Source organism: Lygodium microphyllum, chromosome 20 (genome assembly GCF_053477565.2).
Source record: "Lygodium microphyllum isolate KBCC chromosome 20, Lygodium_microphyllum_v1.1.10, whole genome shotgun sequence".
NCBI classification, from domain to species: Eukaryota; Viridiplantae; Streptophyta; class Polypodiopsida; order Schizaeales; family Lygodiaceae; genus Lygodium; species Lygodium microphyllum.
This window is the reverse complement of record NC_141154.1, coordinates 129,062,992-129,082,408: the sequence shown is the minus strand read 5'-3', so window position 1 is coordinate 129,082,408 and position 19,417 is coordinate 129,062,992. Positions and strand designations below refer to the sequence as shown.

At 39.8% G+C, this 19,417-nt stretch overlaps 1 protein-coding gene across 1 annotated transcript in view; it reads right to left on the bottom strand.

Moving 5' to 3' along the window:
• Positions 1–19,417, bottom strand: part of LOC148019381 (pentatricopeptide repeat-containing protein At4g13650-like) — a 107,105-nt gene that overhangs the window by 35,816 nt on the left and 51,872 nt on the right. The window lies entirely within an intron of this gene.

Genomic DNA, 19,417 nt, shown 5'->3' with positions numbered 1-19,417 from the left:
CTTGGGTACAAGTGTTATCTCATGGAGTAGCAAGAAGCAGCCCACGGTAGCCCTTTATTCTACTGAGGCGGAGTATCAGGCCACATCTTCCACCACATGTGAGGTTGTGTGGCTTCGGAGATTATTGGAGGAGCTTGGCTGCTCCCAAACTCATCCTACTCTTCTGCAGTGCGACAATGAGAGTTGCATTGCCTTGGTACGGAATTCTATATTCCATGCCCAAATGAAGCACATTGAGATCCACTATCACTTCATTCAAAAGAAGCTTTTGGATGGGACCATTGATGCGGAGTACTACAAGACAGAGGATAATCTTGCCGATTTGTTCAGGAAGGCGCTTCCCTAGGCTCTTCTTCGGCGACATGCCAGATCCCTCCATCTTTTGACCTGTCCAGAATCTAAGAGGGGGTGTTAGAGAGACATTCTCTGGACAGCAGAGTTGCAGCAGGACAGTTGCCACGTGTGGTTTTCATCACTCCGATCATGAATCCAACCTGTACTAAAAGGTTGAGGGTATCGGATATGTTTTGGTTATCTTATATGTGGATGATCTCATCATTACAAGGAGCAATAGTCAAAATGGTTAATCATATACGAGACATTTTGAGACAAGAGTTTGACATGACAGATCTTGGAATCCTACACTTCTTTCTTGGTTTGGAGATCTATCAGATGGCACAGGGCATTTTCATTTCCCAGCATAGGTACATCTACGAGCTACTTTTGGAGTTTGGTATGGTTGAGTCTCTTTCTTGCCCCAAGGACCCTAAGTCCAAGCTTGCGGCAGCATGAGACAAGTGCCTTGTTGGCTCTCTTAATCTAGCTCATTCACACTTCGTTGGATATTTCTTTTGTGGCGGCTTTGCTGTCTTCTTTTATGCAAACTTCTACACAGAATCATTGGAGGTTAGCCTTGCGAGTTCTTCGGTATTTACAAGGGACTCAATCCTACAGGATCATGTATGGAGAGGGGGTTACTCTTTTTGGATGGAGTGGCTCTAATTGGGCAAGTGAGGTGGATTCAAGACGGTCCACTATAAGTTATGCCTTCTCTCTTGGATCGGAAGCTATCTCTTGAAGCAACAAGCAACCTACTGTGGCCCTTTCTTCTATAGAGACTGAGTATCGTGCCTTATGTTCAACTGCTATGGAGGCAATTTGGCTCCGTCGTATGTTAGCGAAGATTGGCTTTCCACAGATAGGACCTACAAAGCTTCACATAGACAACCAAAGTGCCCTTGCTCTAGCATAGAACCCGGTGTTTCATGCTCGCACGAAGCACACTAAGGTTCAAAATCACTATGTTTGTGAGCGGATCGGGGATTCCGAGCTAGCAGTAGCCTACTATCCCATGAAGGACAATGCAGCAGATCTCTTCACGAAGCCTTTACCCAAGGCTTATATGCTTCATCACATGGGGTTGTTGTGTCTTTAGGCACTCCCAAGATCTGAGAGGAGATGTTAGCTTGCCTATTTTAGTCATGTCAATATCTCCTCGGTGGGTGTGAGCTCCTATTAGAGTCTCACGGAGACATAGGCGCTCTAGCATTCTAGAGTGCATTTCTTCTATTTTAGGCACATCTATTGTGCATTTGGTCTGTCAATCGGTTGACACCTGCTGCCAATGTCTTTTTGGTCTACGACTGCCTCGAAGAGATTGTCATTATTTTCCAAATTTTCTATCAAGTCAAACTGCATTTATTGCAACCATACCTTCATCTGCTGCAGTCAGCCAAATTTAGGGCATACTTCTATACGCAATCGGCCAGTTTTGGTGGAGGTGGCTATATATAGCACACCTTCCACATTTGGCAGATCACTCTTTTGCAGATTCAGCACACTCACCTCTCTCAGACACTCTACAACATTGGTGCTGTCATCATCTCAGCTTGATTTGGTGCCTTTACTAATGCCTCGGGCTGCGTGCAGGGATTGATCGATCCCCATCATTGTATTCAGTATTCATCTTCAGTCGGTGCAGTATTTCTTCTTTCATCTTTTGCTTTCTCTCTCTCTCTGCTTTTGTTCCTTCTTCCGTTGCACACACTCATAGCAATACCATATTTATTAAGCCAAGGTGAGTATATATATAGCTAATTAATACACATTCCTAGAAATTGAGGAGAAACAATGATTACACAAAGTGGGTATCATCAATCATGATTTACCCAAAAAAATGGCAAGTTCAATATGTGTGCATTAGTCATTCTCACACTTGGGTGGTTTGTAGAGGATGGTGCCAAACCTAATGGCCTGCTTTCAAGCCTTCACAATTTAGATGTGGCACTGAGAGAGAGAGAGAGAGAGAGAGAGAGAGAGTGTGTGTGTGTGTGTGTGTGTGTTCACATGCCCTTACACGTGTCCACACACACAATTCTTGGTGCAAATTTTTCCATTTAGGTGCAAGTTGTCTAAGGTTTTACACATAAATTTGCACAAAGATACAGTTCATATGTGAAATAGTAGCATTAGTTGCAAATGTAGAAGGTGGCATCTAGTAAAGGGAGAGCAACTATGCATAGATCAAGATATGCGCAAGCATTCAATCATCATTGAGTTTTAATTCATTGATAGAACCATGAACCGACCACCATCAGCACAGAGAGCTATTGCCAAATGTGTTTCTTTAGATAAGATAATTAAATTCCTCTCCTAGGCCTCTCGCATAAAACTACCCAATCAATTGGAGAGATATGAAGCATAAAAACTACCTAGGAATGACATGTTATAACTAAGTGGACACAAAGAGAGAGAGAAAGATAGAGAAAGAACCAAGTCTCACCTCCCCCTACCCATCCCCTCCCCTCCTCAACCCCCATCCCAAGTGTGCCTCTAAAAATTTTTAATAAAAAGACCCCTAACGTAAATTTACACGAAGTACATTTATAAATCCCTTCAGCTTTTGAAAAAATGTAAGCCAACAAAATAAAAATACCCTTTCTTTTGAACTCACATAGAATATTACATGTTCTATAAGGTGCACCCCCAAGACAATGCCTAAGAAGAATGGTACACTTATGTTTATATAGGATCTTCAGCCAATAAACAAAGTGACCATTCGAAATGTGGGTGCAAAACCAATGATGGATGAATTTGTAGAAGCATTCGGATGCAGAGCTATATATTCTTTGGGAGATCTATTCTTAGGATATGACCAGTTCCAACTTACATTGAAGAGTAGAGACTCTGACTACAATGAATACTCCACTTGGCTTGATTCGTATATATACATTGTTGCAAGGAGCTACAAATTCTATGGCTCATATGATGAAAGAAATGAGCAAGGTACTCCAAGATTATATTCTAAGTCTAACTATGTCATTCTTGGATAATGTGCCTATTAAGAGGTGTGCAAAGAAAGAGAAAGATGAAAGATTGGATGAACAGGGTTGCAAAAAGTTTATCAGAGATCATACATCAGATTGTGAGAAAACCCTTACCAGGTTAGAGGAAGTGAATCTAACCCTCTTAGGTCAAAATCAATGTTTGGGGTTAATGAAATACTGATAGTGGGTCATATGTGTGGGCCTTATGGAAGGCCTTCTTCAAGGAAAGTGGATGCAATAGAGAAGATAAAAGAGGTATGTTCATGAGTGTCTGAAGTCAAAAGGTTTCTTGAAGCATATCCCATGGGAATGGTACAATAAGTTTAATGTCTTCATGCAGTCTCATGGCTATAAGAGAAGTGTAACAAGCTAGTGCTTATACACTAGCTTGTCTAAAGCCAAAAGATTTCTTAATGCATGTCCCATGGGAATGGTACAATAAGTTGGATGCCTTTATGCAATCTAATGGCTATAAGAGAAGTGAGACAAGCTAGTGCTTATACACTAGAAAGGCGAGTAGAAAGACTAAAGATGGCAGCTTGATAGGATTAATCATTTTTGCAGATGATATGTTAATAGCTAGGCAAAACAAGTACATGATTGATCCCCTCAAGAAAAGGTTAACAGAGGCCTTTGAAATGAAGAATTTGAGACATGCAAATCACATTCTTAGCATGCATATAATTAGAAATAGAATAAAGAGATTATTCTATTTGTCCCAAAAGGATTATATCAGCAAAATGTTGTAGCATTTCAATGTGGAGGTAAGGAAGGCAATTAGTACTCCATTGCCTCCATATGTGAGACTCTCTCCCTATCTAATGGTTGTAGAGCTCTCATTCCCTCTGTTCGATGCACTCGAGGTAGTTCTTCAATCTCACACGTGTGGGGTTCATAGCGGCTTTGGTGATATCAAGCAAGCGATTTATATCAATGGTGACAATGATGATTAGTCCGAGAGGAGGTGGCAGCAGCTCACTCATTCGTCGATCAGTTGTTGACAAATTGTCTTTTTTTTTTTCTTTCCCTTAATTGCTAAGATCTAAGTAACCTTTTTAGCTCCCCTCCTTAATGTCCCTTCACGCATGGGATCCCCCTTTTCTTTGGCCAATGTGGGGTGTTACATCTTCTCCTCAGATATATTTAAAGTCATCTTGCCCTCCTATTGTTCCTGCTTCGTGCAAAGGGCTTATAGATCAAAGACCGAGGTTTCATGGAAGAGAACCTTGCTCTAATACTATGTGAAGAAAATACCTCACACAGAAACATAAATAAAAGTATACGACAAAGCATAAACTCAACAAAATACAATTAGGGGTAGGGTAACTCAAAGGCAATGAACACAGTGGAATCTAAATGAATGATTGAATGCTGAATTACTCATATAGCAAACAAACCATGCAAGAATGAAAAATGTACCCCGAACTCTCGTGTCTCGGACCAAGGCAATGATGCTAAGAGGAAGAGTGTGTTGTACTCCTGACGGATCCCAAAACACAATAAGGCAACCTCCAAATGTCGGGGACAGTATCAAATGCAGCAGTGTATGGTGCCGGATCAGTGTTGGACAAGCAAAGGAGAGAGAAAACAGCAAACACAGATTTTGATGATGACGTGGACTGTCAGGCAACAGCTAGGAAGACCAAATGCAGCCTTTTGATGATGTCGAAGTACAAGGTGGCATCAAACGCGGCAGTGTGAACAATCACCAGGCTGAAATCGGCAAACTCAGCCTGCAAACTTGTCACCAAGGTGAGCACAGCCTGTCTGGAGAACAGCTAACAGCTGGTGGCAACAAACAAGGTAGAAAACCTGCACAGGAGGCTGGAAACAGACAGCTGATGGATGTGGACAACAATGGCCAGCTTCAATTGAGATGTCCTCCACAAAGGGGTGTGGGCAAAGAAGCTAGAGAGCCTAAAACCTACAAAAACGCGATTGAAATGAATGGAGGGCAACCTACATGTTTATAGAAAGTCTTGGGACCTCGTACAGCACACCATTCTAAAACTTTCTCGAAGTGTGCACCATTTTAGGATTTTCATTAATTTATCATTTTTAGGGCTGTTTAGGTGGTTGATTCAACATATAATGCTTATGTTAGCTCAACTGTCACAAGGACGTGAAAATTTGATGCTTTGCTTATGTTTAATTGACATTTGATTAAAGGATTAATCAAATGTGCAATTAAAAGATGCACATGTGAGGTGCAAGCTACTTTTTTTACAATTGAAGGCCCAAGGACCGTGTGAAAAAGATGGGTGCCAAAGGCAAAAGTTGTAACAAGTTATACTTGTTAGGTTCTTAGGTGAACTATGGTGTCAGTTTGCCCCTAGGACCATTATTGGCCATTAAGTGTCAGTGGTGACATTAGAGCCTAGGCATTAATTAATGGATTAATGCTTGTCTAAGGGTCAATTAATGCATGGGACCACTTTGAGTTGCAAATGGCCTAGCCAATTAATTTTTGGATGGGCAAGGTCAATTTTTTGGGCATGGATTAAGGGCTGAATTAATTTTCAGAATTAATTAATTCTGAAAATTAATTAAATGGCTGAAAATTGCTGAAAATGGATTAAGAAAGCTGCCACTTGGTAAAACTTACCCATGCAAGTGGGGGAAAGGTTAAATAGGGGTAAAGGGAGAGGGAAATCTCGTTTTTTCATTTTGGAGCTGTTGGGAAGAGATGTTGGACTGTTGCTGCCAACTTTTGGGGCCATTTCCCAGCCATTGGAGGCCATTTTGGCGATGGACATTGCATATTCTTGACCTTGGGAAGCTGGCAATTGCTGCTGATGCACTTTCTCCTGAAGATCAACACTTTATAGACTTTATGGTCTGCCCAATAAAATAGTCAATGATCAAGATCCTAAGTTCACTAGCCATTTATGGCAAATGATCTTCCAAAATTTGGAAACTCAATTGTCCATGTTGTCCTCGAAACATCCTAAAACCAATGGATAGACCAAACAAACGAATCAAACCATGGAGGATATGCTTCATACATATGTCTCGTGTAGACATTTTAATTGGGAGCATTATCTTCCTCAGATTGAGTTTCCTTATACTACTAAGCATTTGGCTACTACTTATAGCCCGTTTATGTTAATGTATGGTTATGAACCAAAACAACCAATTGCCACAAAGCCCAAGGGGGTGAAATGCAATCCCTACTCGACTTTCTGCACAATATGCAAGAGATGTGACAACAACCCTCCCACGAACATAATCAACCACAAAACCAAGGACAAAGCACACAAAATCTATGTGTATGGCTTTGCCATTAATCTCAAAATTGAAAAGAAATCATAAATCTCTTTTTTAATAATGAACCAATTTGTGATCTTCATCATCCTCATCCATAGCTTCAATCATTATGCAAGAACAAAAGGGAAAAGAGGAATTTCTACATAGAAGACAGAGGAGAGAGGAGAGAGAACAAATTTTTGCACCACCAAAAAGGAAAATATGCGATTGGAGAAGAGAGAGGGAAGGGAAAGAGGCACATAACCACTCGTGCACTCCACCCCACCTCTTTCCCAAAAAGCACACCCCTTCGTATTTTATTATTTCTTTGAAACTTTGATATATTTGATATTATAAGGCCTTTGGCCTTTAATTTTGAGTATTCCTACCCTTTACAAATGCATGCACATAACACTTGAAAGCATACCATTGACTTTAATAGATGTGGCCCCCCCTCCCCCTTATGTGGGATATTATTTTAGTGATTTTGTAACAATGTGCTTGTTATCTTTTTTGCAAAAAATGAAAATATGGTGTATGTATAGATTTTGTTGTGCACTATTTTTGTGCTTCTTTCGGTGTCATTATATTCCTCCCACACTGAAACGTGAAGCGTCCTCACGAACCTAGTCAAAGAAAAACCACTGTCTACACAAAATCTTTTCAAAATTATTAGTAAAACTACTTTGATCACAAGGCCTAGCCATGGTAGGGTATAGGAACTCCAAAGCCATGACCACCAGAGTAAGGAAACTCCTACCTCCATCACCATCCCACTATTTGTCCAAAGAGCTCTTCACAACTTCCAGAATGGTGTTAAAAGGGGTTGCCATTGACTGGAGTACTTACCTTCTTACGAAGATGGACCAGCATTTTGTCAAAGTGACCAGAGGGAATGTTACCAATGTAACTTATAGTTCATATTTATATGCTTTCTTGACATATTCCGGCCTTAAGAAGGGTGTGCTTCCTCCTCCTCCATCTGATCAAGTCCCTCCCCCTCCACCTTCAAAGAATTCATAACCCATTGACATAGAGGATCTTGATTCCCCTCCTCCATTGGTCATTGAGCGGAAGCGTTTAAAGAGTGTGGCAAAGAAAATTCCCCTCGTCATTCCTTCAGTAATAGTTCCTACTACCTCTAGAAGTGACCTCCCTATCTACCTCACATGCAACAACTTATTCAGGGCACATCGAGAGGGTTCTTTGGAAATATCAGTTTCTTCGTTAAACAGGTTAGTGTCAGGGGATGCCATTCCTTTCCTTTGTAACGATATCCAAAGTTCTATTGAACTCTCAGTGACAACTTGTGTTCAACAGTTATATGCTTCTTTCTATGAAGAATTGATACAATCCAAAGACCAGATGCATAAGGCAACCACAGAGTTAGCCTGTGCTAAAGAGACTCTTGCCGATCTGTTTAAGCAAATGGAGCAGCAGACACAAATGATTGAGACCCAGAGAGAAGAAATATCTTCTTTGAAAATTCAGTTAGCAGAGGCTCAGTTACAGGTTACTAGAGTTTCAGATTAGAAAGAGAAAATGTCCACAAAAGCTTAAGAGCTTAAGACTCTTTTGGATACGAAACTCTCAGCTTTGCAAACGGCTCACCATACATTGGAATCCCGAGCTTCCCAGATTAAGCAGTTGAAGGACCAACTGGTACAGTCACTGTCCATTCCTCCAAGCCCCAGTGTTCGTATGATTCCTTCTATATCTCAGCAGGACTTGGCAATTTTCCAGAGACAGGCCACATTATGTCTTTTGTTTCAAGATAAAATGGAAAGATTGCAGTCTAGGATGGATTTATTATGGTCTACATTTGAGCAATTTCAAGAGTATGTTCCTCCCGACCATTCCTTTTTTATCCACTATCAGTTACAAAAGTTTGCTTTCTATATTAAGCTCTTAACAATGGATCTCCCTCTTCCAGAGGATGATTGGAGTGGGGCTTGATCTTCTGATTTACTGAGAGAAGTTGTTCGTATGGTCTTTGAAATTTCTGTGACGATCGATACCATGTTGCTATCTTATATGTATCTACAAGGTGATCTGTTAGTTTCGGATGATGTCGATCTTGCTTGGTATGTGGGGGATGTGGTATTACAAGCTGTCTTATATGTCAACCATTTGGAGTTGAGGATAGATAACGTGTTCCAGTGCTATTCTTCTAAAGTGGCTACTTGCCCTGACACTTCATGGCATTCAATGATTGATTCTGTAGTCCTGAACCAACGCCAAAATACAGCTTCTACTTATGTGCAGAGCACTAACCAACTGAGGGTGGATCTCCTGGCTTATATTTCCAAGAACCATCCATTTGATTCATCCTTCTTTGATGCCTACCATCGACGATCTGTTTTAGGTCCCTCGGTTTCTAGCTTATTGTACTATCAACAAATGGCCCATCCCTATGATGCTTATTTTTCCCTTTATCAATCCAACTCAGTAACTATCTTACCTCTCCTTTTTCAACCTCAGGGTTTTTCTCAAATTCCAATCTTTACCTATTATTCTTTCATTGAAGATCGAGTTTTTTCTTCTTCTCCGCCATACCCTTCTCCATCTATCCATATACCTTCTACTTTTCTTGATTATCAATTGACAACTTTCCTAACTGATTCGCTTAAATTTTCAGGCACTCCTTCTTTAGCTTATTCCTCATTTTATGATTTTGCCTATCCATCTCTTCCTCCTCTTTTACTTATTCCACTTCCATCTCCTACCAATTCTATTTCTCAACCCTCTCAGTTGGTTAGTGGATACGAAAGATTTTATCAGCAAATTCTGAGAAGAAGAGGATGGAGCTCAACTGATTCTCTCACGGGACCATAAATTAATTGGCCAGTAACTCCAGGGGACTGAACAACTATTAGTCAAGCATACCAAAATTACCTCCATTTTTCTCAACAATATTCACAATCTCTAGATTCTTCAGTGAGATTGACAACCCATTTTGCTTCGTACTTAGCATATATGCATAGACATTCCCATAACGATCAAACAGCCATACCAAAGCTTTGTATGAATGTCAATGTAAACATTGATTCCCAACACTTGGATATTCTATATTTTCATGCCCTTTGTCTACCTAACAGATACCTTGTTTTGCTAAAACAGATGTGCTACATTCAATTCTTTCAAAATCCTCCAAAATCCTTTGTAGATGAGTCTTTATCCTTGAATCGCTTTCGAAATCATCAAGCCTTCAAAAGGGATCATCTTCATTGATACCCCTAGATGTATCTTTTCTGCTTCTTAATGAGACATCTTTTGGAGGTGCCATTGAGATGGTTGTGTTTGTGTGTGTGTTGTATTAATTCGTATCTGATGAGTTCGTACTGGTTGAATAATTTATTCGAGAGCTCTCTTTTCAACTATTGATGGTGATGATAGATGGCAAGCCTACGATGGAAAGCTGAAGAACCTCTTATATCCTTTACAAATTTGTCATGACTTTTTAATGTTTATCAGATGTGTTAATGAATAACGAAGTTTTCCTTTAGTAGTATTATTTTCTAGAGATACAGGTGATAAGTTGGGATCGTGGTAGAGTGATTATTGAAGATACTAAAAAAGATCAAATTGAGCTCTTTCCTGAATTTACATTCTTCTTTTCCTTAGGTCGCAAGGACGCTTCCTTTCGAAGTGTGGGGATATGTTAAGAGTGGAAAAAAACTGAATTTTTGACTGATTTCTGTTGTTCTTGAGTTCTGAATGATTGATTTTTGGATGGATTTAGAGCGATGCATGGTTGATAATATAAGTGTTTGAGAGTGTTTTGGATGATATTGATTATGTTTTGAAAGTTCATGATGATTCTTAGTAGAAATATGAAGCTCTGTGATGTTCTGATAGGTTCTATTGAGGTTCTGATTGGTTCTGATACCCTCTGTATAGCTTCTGTTTTGTTCTGATTTTCTTTTATATGAAGTATGGATTGGTGATTAATGAAGGTTAAAATCTTTTGAAGGTTTATTGAATAGTTTTTGATAGTTTGGAATGGTTTTAGTATGAGTTATGAGGATTTGATGTTCTCTAATGACCTTCTGTAACCCTCTGTATGCCTTTTGTAGAGCCTCTGTCTCTGCTCTATTCCTGTTCTGTTTTGTTCTGTAAATCTTCTGTAAGTGTTCTGTAGAATATGTGTGACTTTGAAAAAGTTTTCTAATTTTTGGAAAGGATGAATCTGAGTTCAAAAGAGCTTAAAAAATGAAAGAAACAGCTGCTAAAGACTGAAGAGAAGACTGGAAAGAGAGTGACAGTAGTGAGCTATGAAGAGACATTATAGTAGCTTTGGTGCCTCTTCGCATGAGATATACCTTTTGGGAGGTGTATCCACGACCTAACAAAGAATATTAAGAGTCATTATTGAGTATTATAGTGAGGAGATAATGTACTATTGAGAGAGAGAGAGAGAGAGAGAGCCAAAGATAGACAATTTTATGAAAACAATGTATCTATATATGAGAGATTGAGAGAGAAAACTATAAAGACATTGAAGAAAAAAACTATGTGATTTATTTCCGTTCAAAAATGGTATATTCTTTTATGTTCCTTGTTGTACTGATGGATTTTATGAATATGTTGAAGATTATGGTTGATTTTATCAAATTCGTGGGAGATATCTACTATGATGTTGTGTGAAGATTTGTTGTTTTCTTTGTTTTGGTCATCAAAGAATGAAATAAAAGCTTGTTGATGTTACAAGATAGATTTTATTGCAGTAGAATTTTCTTTTCCTTGGTGTCTCTCTTGGGGCTCCCATGATGACACCAAAAGAAGCATAAAAACAAGGCATAAAAATATCCATGCATATATTATTTTTCATCTTTTGTAAAGGGAATATTTATTTTGTTGCAAAAGCACTAAAATACACCCTTACACATGAGGAGACAACATCCACATTCATCATCATTAATAAATAGTATAACAAAAGTATGCATGCATGCATTTGTATAATCTTAGAAAGAATTGAAATATAAAGACTAAAGCCTTACGAATACAAATGTATTAAAAATTCAAAGAAATAATAAAAATATGAAGGGTTGTGTGTCTTTTGAAAAAAAGTTGGGATAGAGTGCACTGATAATAATGTGTCTCTTTCCATTCTCTCTCTTCTCTAATCACATATTTTCCTTTTGGATGGTGCCAATCTTTCTCTCTCCTCTCTCCTCTGTCTTTTGTATAAAATTCATCTTTTCCCTTATGCTCCTTCCTTTTGTGCATAATGGTTAAAGCTATGAATGAAGATGATGAAGATGATAAATTTGTTTATTATTAAAAAAGAGGTTTATGATTTCTTATCAGTTTTGAGATTCATGGCAAAGCCATACACATAGATTTTGTATGCTTTGTCCCTGGTTTTGTGGTTGATTATGTTCGTGGGAGAGTTGCTATCATTTTGGTGCGCAGCCAAGGAAGAGCCTAATCTCAACAACTACAACATGAGGGAAATTATATGGTGATGAAAAGCCCTTCTGCAACGATGCACACCAATAATGTAGAGAATATGAATATAAAATAGTTGGCATACTTCTCCTCATTGTAAACTTAGCCCCTGTGCAAAAGAGGTAGAGAGAAAAAGTATAAATTAAAGAAATATAATAAGAAGAAGATGCTGCTGGTCATTGCTTTTGAAGCATAGGAGGATGCAAAATAGAGAGAGGTAAGGGCACTCGGATGCTGAAAAAGATGATGAAGAGCAAGTAAGCAGGTAAACCTAGTGAAGAAGAAGAAGCAGGAGGAGACGCTTGTTTTTTGTGAAGAAGAAGAAGAAGAAAAAGATATAGTAGATTAATCTATCACATAAGTCCAGGAAGTCGCAGAGAGGACATAATGAAGATAAGATTTCTATTTATTACCTACCTAATCCTGCAATTCTCGCAGCTTCCCTTAACCTTCATCCCTTCCTTACCATGCCAAATAGTACCCGATTGTCTCTCAAAGAGAGCGATGTATAGAGAGATATGGCCTGCACTATCCGCTATGTCACCCTCCCTCTCGTATTCTTGAATCTCTATAGATCATGCTAGGCATCATGGGATAGGCCGTTGGGATAGCCATCAACATCAATTCGTTCAGTGAATTGTTTCTCTCTGCGGTCAAATGGCAAAATCGAGTAGGCCTTCATCCTCTTCATCATCGCCCTTCACTCGCATAGGGGTTACAAATGGACTTTGAATATACTAGCATGAAGAAGAAAAAGAAAATATAAGAGAATGAGAGTCTGTGGGGTAGCACTAGTAGGGTTTTGCTCCTAACTCACACCTTTTCCTTTGCGATAGTAGAGGAGAGCAACTCTACGCTAGTGCCATTTGGCTCAGCGAAAGAAGAAGAGGGAGAATGGACAATTGTAGATTGCCTGCAAGTTGTAATCGGAGACACCAAGAGGAGCATGAGGTCCTGTCATCGAAGAGAGCTGCACCAAACAGATAACAGGTCAAAAGATGCATTTGATAGTTTCTCAGAAATAGTGTGTTCCTCCACCCATCTCTTCCTTGCCAATGGCACTCTCCCTCGCACCCCCTACAAGGATGCCTTTCCACCATTTGGATGCCCTGTGCACCATCAAGTACCCTACCTTGTTTTCCCAATCTCATTATGCAACCCCAGAAATCTGGCATCTGGCAACTCCTCGCCATGAAGAACACCCATTTTCCGGCTATGTATTGCATCTCCTCTCTAGATCTAATGTCAACCTATCCTGTCCCCTCTTATCACCTCCGTGAGGCAAAATGTGGACACACAAACAATGAAGGAAGAAGAAGAACTAGCAACAGATCCACCAGGAAATGGATCACTGGCTTGGCTGGTGTTGGATTTTTGCATCCATGTTCTATGTGTGAGGCATTCTGGAGTTAGCGAAGGTGCGCAAGGACCTGCCAAAAAGAAGTCTCATTCTGTGGTTTTTGTGATGAAAAAAAAGAAGAGAAAATTGGTGCTTGACAAAAGATCCCAATATAAAGTCCATTCTAGCATGAAGACATGCTTCAATTTCGCCTCGAGTGATAGCAGAAGAAAAAGAAGAAGTAGTAGTAGTAGTCTAAATCAAAAAGCAGGCGAAGAGCGCAATCCTTTTCCTACACCACTAAAGATGCTGTTTCGTATCAATTTATGAGGGGGCTTTTAGAGTAGTCAATGCCTTCAATCATCATCTTCCCCTCCTCGCCACAATCTCTTGGCCTCCATGCATCACCGACAGAGAGTAGAAGTAAAAGAATAAGAATAAGAATAAGAAAACCGCAGCCTTTCAACGACTACTCTCTCTAATCTATTTCAAAATTGTGAAGACGATAAAAGAAAGGGGCGCCGAAGATGTTGAGAGTGAAAAAAGACTGAACTTTTGACTGATTTTTGTTGTTTTTTAGGTTTAAATGGTTGATTTTTAGATGGATTTAGAGCGACGCATGGTTGATAATGGAAATGTTTGAGAGTGTTTTGGATGATATTGATTATGTTTTGAAAGTTCATGATGATTCTTAGTAGAAATATAAAGCTCTGTGATGTTCTGATAGGTTCTATTGAGGTTCTACTTGGTTCTGTTACCCTCTATATAGCTTCTGTTTTGTTCTGATTTTCTCTTGTATGAAGCATGGATTGGTGATTGATGAAGGTTGAAATATTTTGGAAGCTTATTGAATAGTTTTTGATAGTTTGGAATGGTTTTAGTATGAGTTATGAGGATTTGATGTTCTCTGATGACCTTCTGTAACCCTCTGTATGCCTTCTGTAGAGCCTCTGTCTCTGCTCTATTCCTGTTCTGATCTGTTCTGTAAATCTTCTGTAAGTGTTCTGTAGAATATATGTGTGACTTTGAAAAAGTTTTCTAATTTTTGGAAAGGATGAATCTAAGTTCATAAGAGCTAAAAAAAATGAAAGAAACAGCTGCTGAAGACTGAAGAGAAGACTGGAAAGACAGTGACAGTAGTGAGCTATGAAGAGACATTATAGTGGCTTTGATGCCTCTTCGCATCAGACATACCTTTTGGGAGGTGTATCCACAACCTAAGAAGGATTATTGAGAGTCATTATTGAGTATTATAGTGAGGAGATGAACTATTGAGAGAGAGAGAGAGAGAGCCAAAGATAGCCAATTTTATCAAAACAATGTAACTATATATGAGAGATTGAGAGAGAAACTATGAAGACATTGAAGATGAATACTATGTGATTTATTTCCATTCAAAAATGGTGTATTCTTTTATGTTTCTTGTTCTATTGATGGATTCTATGAAAATCTTGAAGATTATGGTTGATTTTATCAAATCCGTGGGAGATATCTACTATGATGCTGCGTGAAGATTTGCTCTTTTCTTTGTTTTGGTCATCAAAAAAATGAAATAAAAGCTTTTTGATGTTACAAGATAGATTTTATTGCAGTAGAATCCCCTTTTCCTTGGTGTTCCTCTTGGGGCTCCAAGAAGAGAGCAGGTCTATGTGTTATGCTCAAGGAGCTGCCATTGTCGCCAGAGCTGCCAAAGCTCCAACTTTTGCTCCACCTGCTGTCCGAGCCGTGAGAGGTCGTTGGACCTCCATTTCCTCCTAGTGAGTCACCGTGCACCCTTTACCTGCTTGGGAGCTGCCACTATTGTGTCAAAGCCATAAAGCAAAGTGAGAGAGAGCACGAGAACATCGGTCTTGCTATCTCCCCCTTGCCGTGCGAGAAAGAGAGAGAGAGAGGCATGACAAGCAAACCACTGCTGTAAAGGAGCAACAGAACATCAAACGTCAACAGCGAAAGGCAGTCTATCATCACACTTTCCTTGCTAACCATGAAGAAAAAGATGCAAGTCTTACTCAGCCATTGGAAAACATGCAGACAAACAGACAGAGATTCCAAAGAGAGAGAGAGAGAGAGAGCATAGTCTGCTTGTCATCATCCCCTTCAACAACAACAGCCATTGGTTTTTCATCATTCTCTCTCCACACAATCGCTTTACAAAGAGAAAAAAGATAAAGATAGAAGAAAAAGAAAAAGCGATCAGGTCGCCCTCTTCTCCACTAGCCACCCTGATCCTCCACGTATTGGCAGTCCATTGCATTCTATCAATAGACAGAGAAACAATAGAAGATTCAATGGGAAAAGCATCAACTCTCAAAAGCAGAAGATACATAAACGGCTAAATACCATGGCATCTACAGGTGGGAAAGAGAGACACGGTAATCGGTAAGAAGAAGGGCAAGAATCAAAAGAAGAAGAAGAAGAAGACAGGCTATAGTGCACCATATGGGTGTGCCAATTTCAGTGCACCAAGAATCCCCATTAGTAGCAACAGATGCACTTCGCATGCGACTCATATAGAGAAACAAACAACCTTCCCCTTCAATAATTCCTCTACTCCTCTTCATCGGTTAGCCTCTCTAAATTTTCTTTCCTTCTCTCATGATCTACTGGCAAAACACTCATCCTGTGCGATCACAACGATGACGGGAGAAGAAAGGAATGTGCCCGAATGTATGTGATCCCTAGGGTTTTGCTTGATACCAGTGCCGCAAACCACCAAGCGTTGCCCGCCCTCCTTTTGCCAAGCCAATTGATAACTAATCCAATTTACCACATCCACTACAAATGTCAGAGACACAAGAGAACTTTTAAAAAAATAGTTTTACTTTTAACCTTTTTAAAAAAAGAAAAAAAAATCTCATAAGAGATCATTTCCATGCTCTACTTTTGCTTATATAACACAATGAAAGCTTTGTGTGGCCTTAGCCTTGCTTCCTCCTTAACAAACCCTCCCATGGGCCTCATATATTTACCCTCACCATTTTGCCAACCATTTTGGCAATACAGCTTCACTCCTCTTTCCCTTCTTATGTCTACATAGCCAACCCTTAATGCCCTTTTAAAAGAACAAATAATGACACAAATCTAAATTGAGACACAACATTCTCAAAAAAACAAAGAGCTAAAAATATCAAACATAAGCACATATTCTAAAATGTTAAAAACACCCTTGTGATACCTATCACTAGCCATCACAATGCAAACCCTTTTGCAAGGGGGTAATTAGCTAAAACAATTTTATTCTCGTAGATAACAATGCTAATAACATTTCAAGAGTGTTGAGAGCTACATGATAGGATCGTCTTTCTTTTCCTATTGAATGTGGGAGTTATGCTCATGATCCATTATTGAAGATTGAACCCTATCCTTTGAGGATTACTCAAACTTTTCAGTGTGGGAGTATGATGGACGCAGGAGTTCCCTTACTTTGGTGGTCATAGCTTTGGAGTTTCTATACCCTACTATGGCTAGGCCTTGTGATCAAAGTAGTTTTACTAACAATTTTGAAAATGTTTTGTATAGACAGTGGTTCTTCTTTGACAAGGTTCGTGAGGACGCTTCACGTTTCAGTGTGGGAGAAAATGATGACACCAAAATAAGCATAAAAACAAGGCATAAAAATGCCCATGCATATATTATTTTTCATCTTTTGTAAAGGGAATAATATTTATTTTTTTGCAAAAGCACTAAAATACACCCTTACACATGAGGGAACCACATCCACATTCATCATCATTAATAAATAGTATAACAAAAGTGTACATGCATGCATTTGTATAATGTTAGAAAGAATTGAAATGTAAAGACAAAAGCCTTACGAATACAAATATATTAAAATTTCAAAGAAATAATAAAAATATGAAGGGTTGTCTGTCTTTTGAAAAAAAGGTGAGATAGAGTACACAGCTAATTATGTGTCTCTTTCCCTTCCCTCTCTTCTCCAATCGCATATTCTCCTTTTGGATGGTGCAAATATTTATCTCTCCTCTCTCCTCTAGCTTTTGTGTAAAATTCCTCTTTTCCCTTTTGCTCCTTCCTTTTGTATATAATGGTTGAAGCTATGGATAAAGATGATAAATTTGTTTATTATTAAAAAAAAGATTTATGATTTCTTGTCAGTATTGAGATTAATGGCAAAGCCATACACATAGATTTTGTATACTTTGTCCCTGGTTTTGTGGTTGATTATATTCGTGGAAGGGTTGTTGTCATTTTTGTTTTTGGTACGCAACCGGGGAAACTTGCCAACCATCAACAAGCATCAAAAGAGGCTGAAAATGAAAGAAATGGCATTGCCAAGAAGAAAAGAATTCAATGGATATTTGCAAATTTCCTTCTTCCACTGAAGAGTTTGAGATTCTTATTATCAAAGCCACTTTCCACAAGAAGTTCATTCCACATTGGCTGAAACATATTACCATCATGATGCAAGCTCTATGCGGTGGACTGTTTCCTCTTCCTGTTGAAGCAACAGAAACTTACATCTTGGTGGCAAATTGTTTAAAAACAAACTGAAGAGGAAAAGCAGAGAGAATGACTATCTATGAAAGATTTAGTATTCATTGAGAAGTTTCCAGACATCAAGTGGGAGATCGTGAAAAAGCTTCAAGATTCGTGGTATGTGGAGGTTCACAAAAACAAGAAGGAAAAGAGTTGAAATTTGTTCGTGGATACTCAACAGCAAGATACGTGGGATGCTTGGTGCACTGATAATCTTTTGTTTGTCCAATTAGCAACCCACTGGAAGTTGGTAAACAGAGTGTTTTTCACAACATACACTATTGAAACCCTCAGAAGCTGGCATTATTATAATGTTGGCACAACAACGATTCTAAGAAGAATGAGTTTTGATACTTTTAAAATGGAATATCTCCCCCTCTGTAGTGGTTTGAAAGCCGAATTCAAAGATGTTGAAAAGAAGGAAGTAGAAGAGACGTTGGCAAGAGAATCCCCTAGAGACTGAAGCCCTCTCTGATACTATTCTGTTGAGTACAAACCAACTGGTTGGAGCCAAGCCCCTGATGAATGACGCAATCAAGAGGCAAGCGTTAGAACGAGTCCACAGGTACGTAACAAGAGAGAATGTAAGAATCAAGGCTGAGAACGAGCTTGCAGCAGAAGCCTCCTTTGATGCCCTAAAAGTACTCTTTACAGAAGTCCCCATAGCAACTCAAGGTCCCCTTCCTAGCCAGATTCGTCCTGGAAATGTAGTCCCATTGCCAGTTTTTAAGGAAGAGTACAATAAAGACCCTGATCTTCATATAACAGAATTTATGGTAGCATGTGTACCTAACAATGCCAGAACCCCTGAGCATTAGTTAGCGATATTCCCCGCCACTTTCAAGGACACACCGTTTCAATGGTATGAGAGACAAGCAGCACGAACTTTTGGCACATAGGATGACCTAAAGTTAGCCTTCCTCACTAAATTCCATAGAAACAGGGAACGCCCATTCCGGCGCATAGGAACGGATTAACGCGTTCCGGGAGGTACGAGCCCAGGAAACGCTGGCGAAACGTTCCAGCCCGTTCCCTGGCCCGTTCCATCCCGTTCCCTGGCCGTTCCATGTTTGGAACGGCCGTTCCAGCCCAGCCATGTAATTTTTTAATTTTAAAAAAAAAGTCATGTTGACGTTTCGCTCCCGCCTCCCGCCTGTCGCCTGTCACCTGCGTCTGTCCCTTGCTTCTGTCGCCTGTGCCTGCGTCTGTCCCCTGCACCTGTCGCGTGCGCCTGGGCCCTGTCCCCTGTTCCCTGCGCCTGCCCCTGCCCCGCCTGCTCGTGCTCCTCCGCCTGCTCCTACTCCTCCACTTGCTCCGTGCACCTGCCCCGCCTGCTCCTGCTCCTCCACCTGCAGGCTGCTCGGCTTTGACTCTCCCACCTGCCTCTGAGTCTCCCGCCTACGTCGCGTGCGGCACACGGTACACTTTGGACCTTGGTTGAAATTTTTGCAATTTCATTGAACTTTGACGCATGGATGTTGAAATGTTGGCTGCAAATTTCTGTAATTACTAATTTCATTGAAGTTTACAGTTTACTGATTATTTGTCACTTCTATAT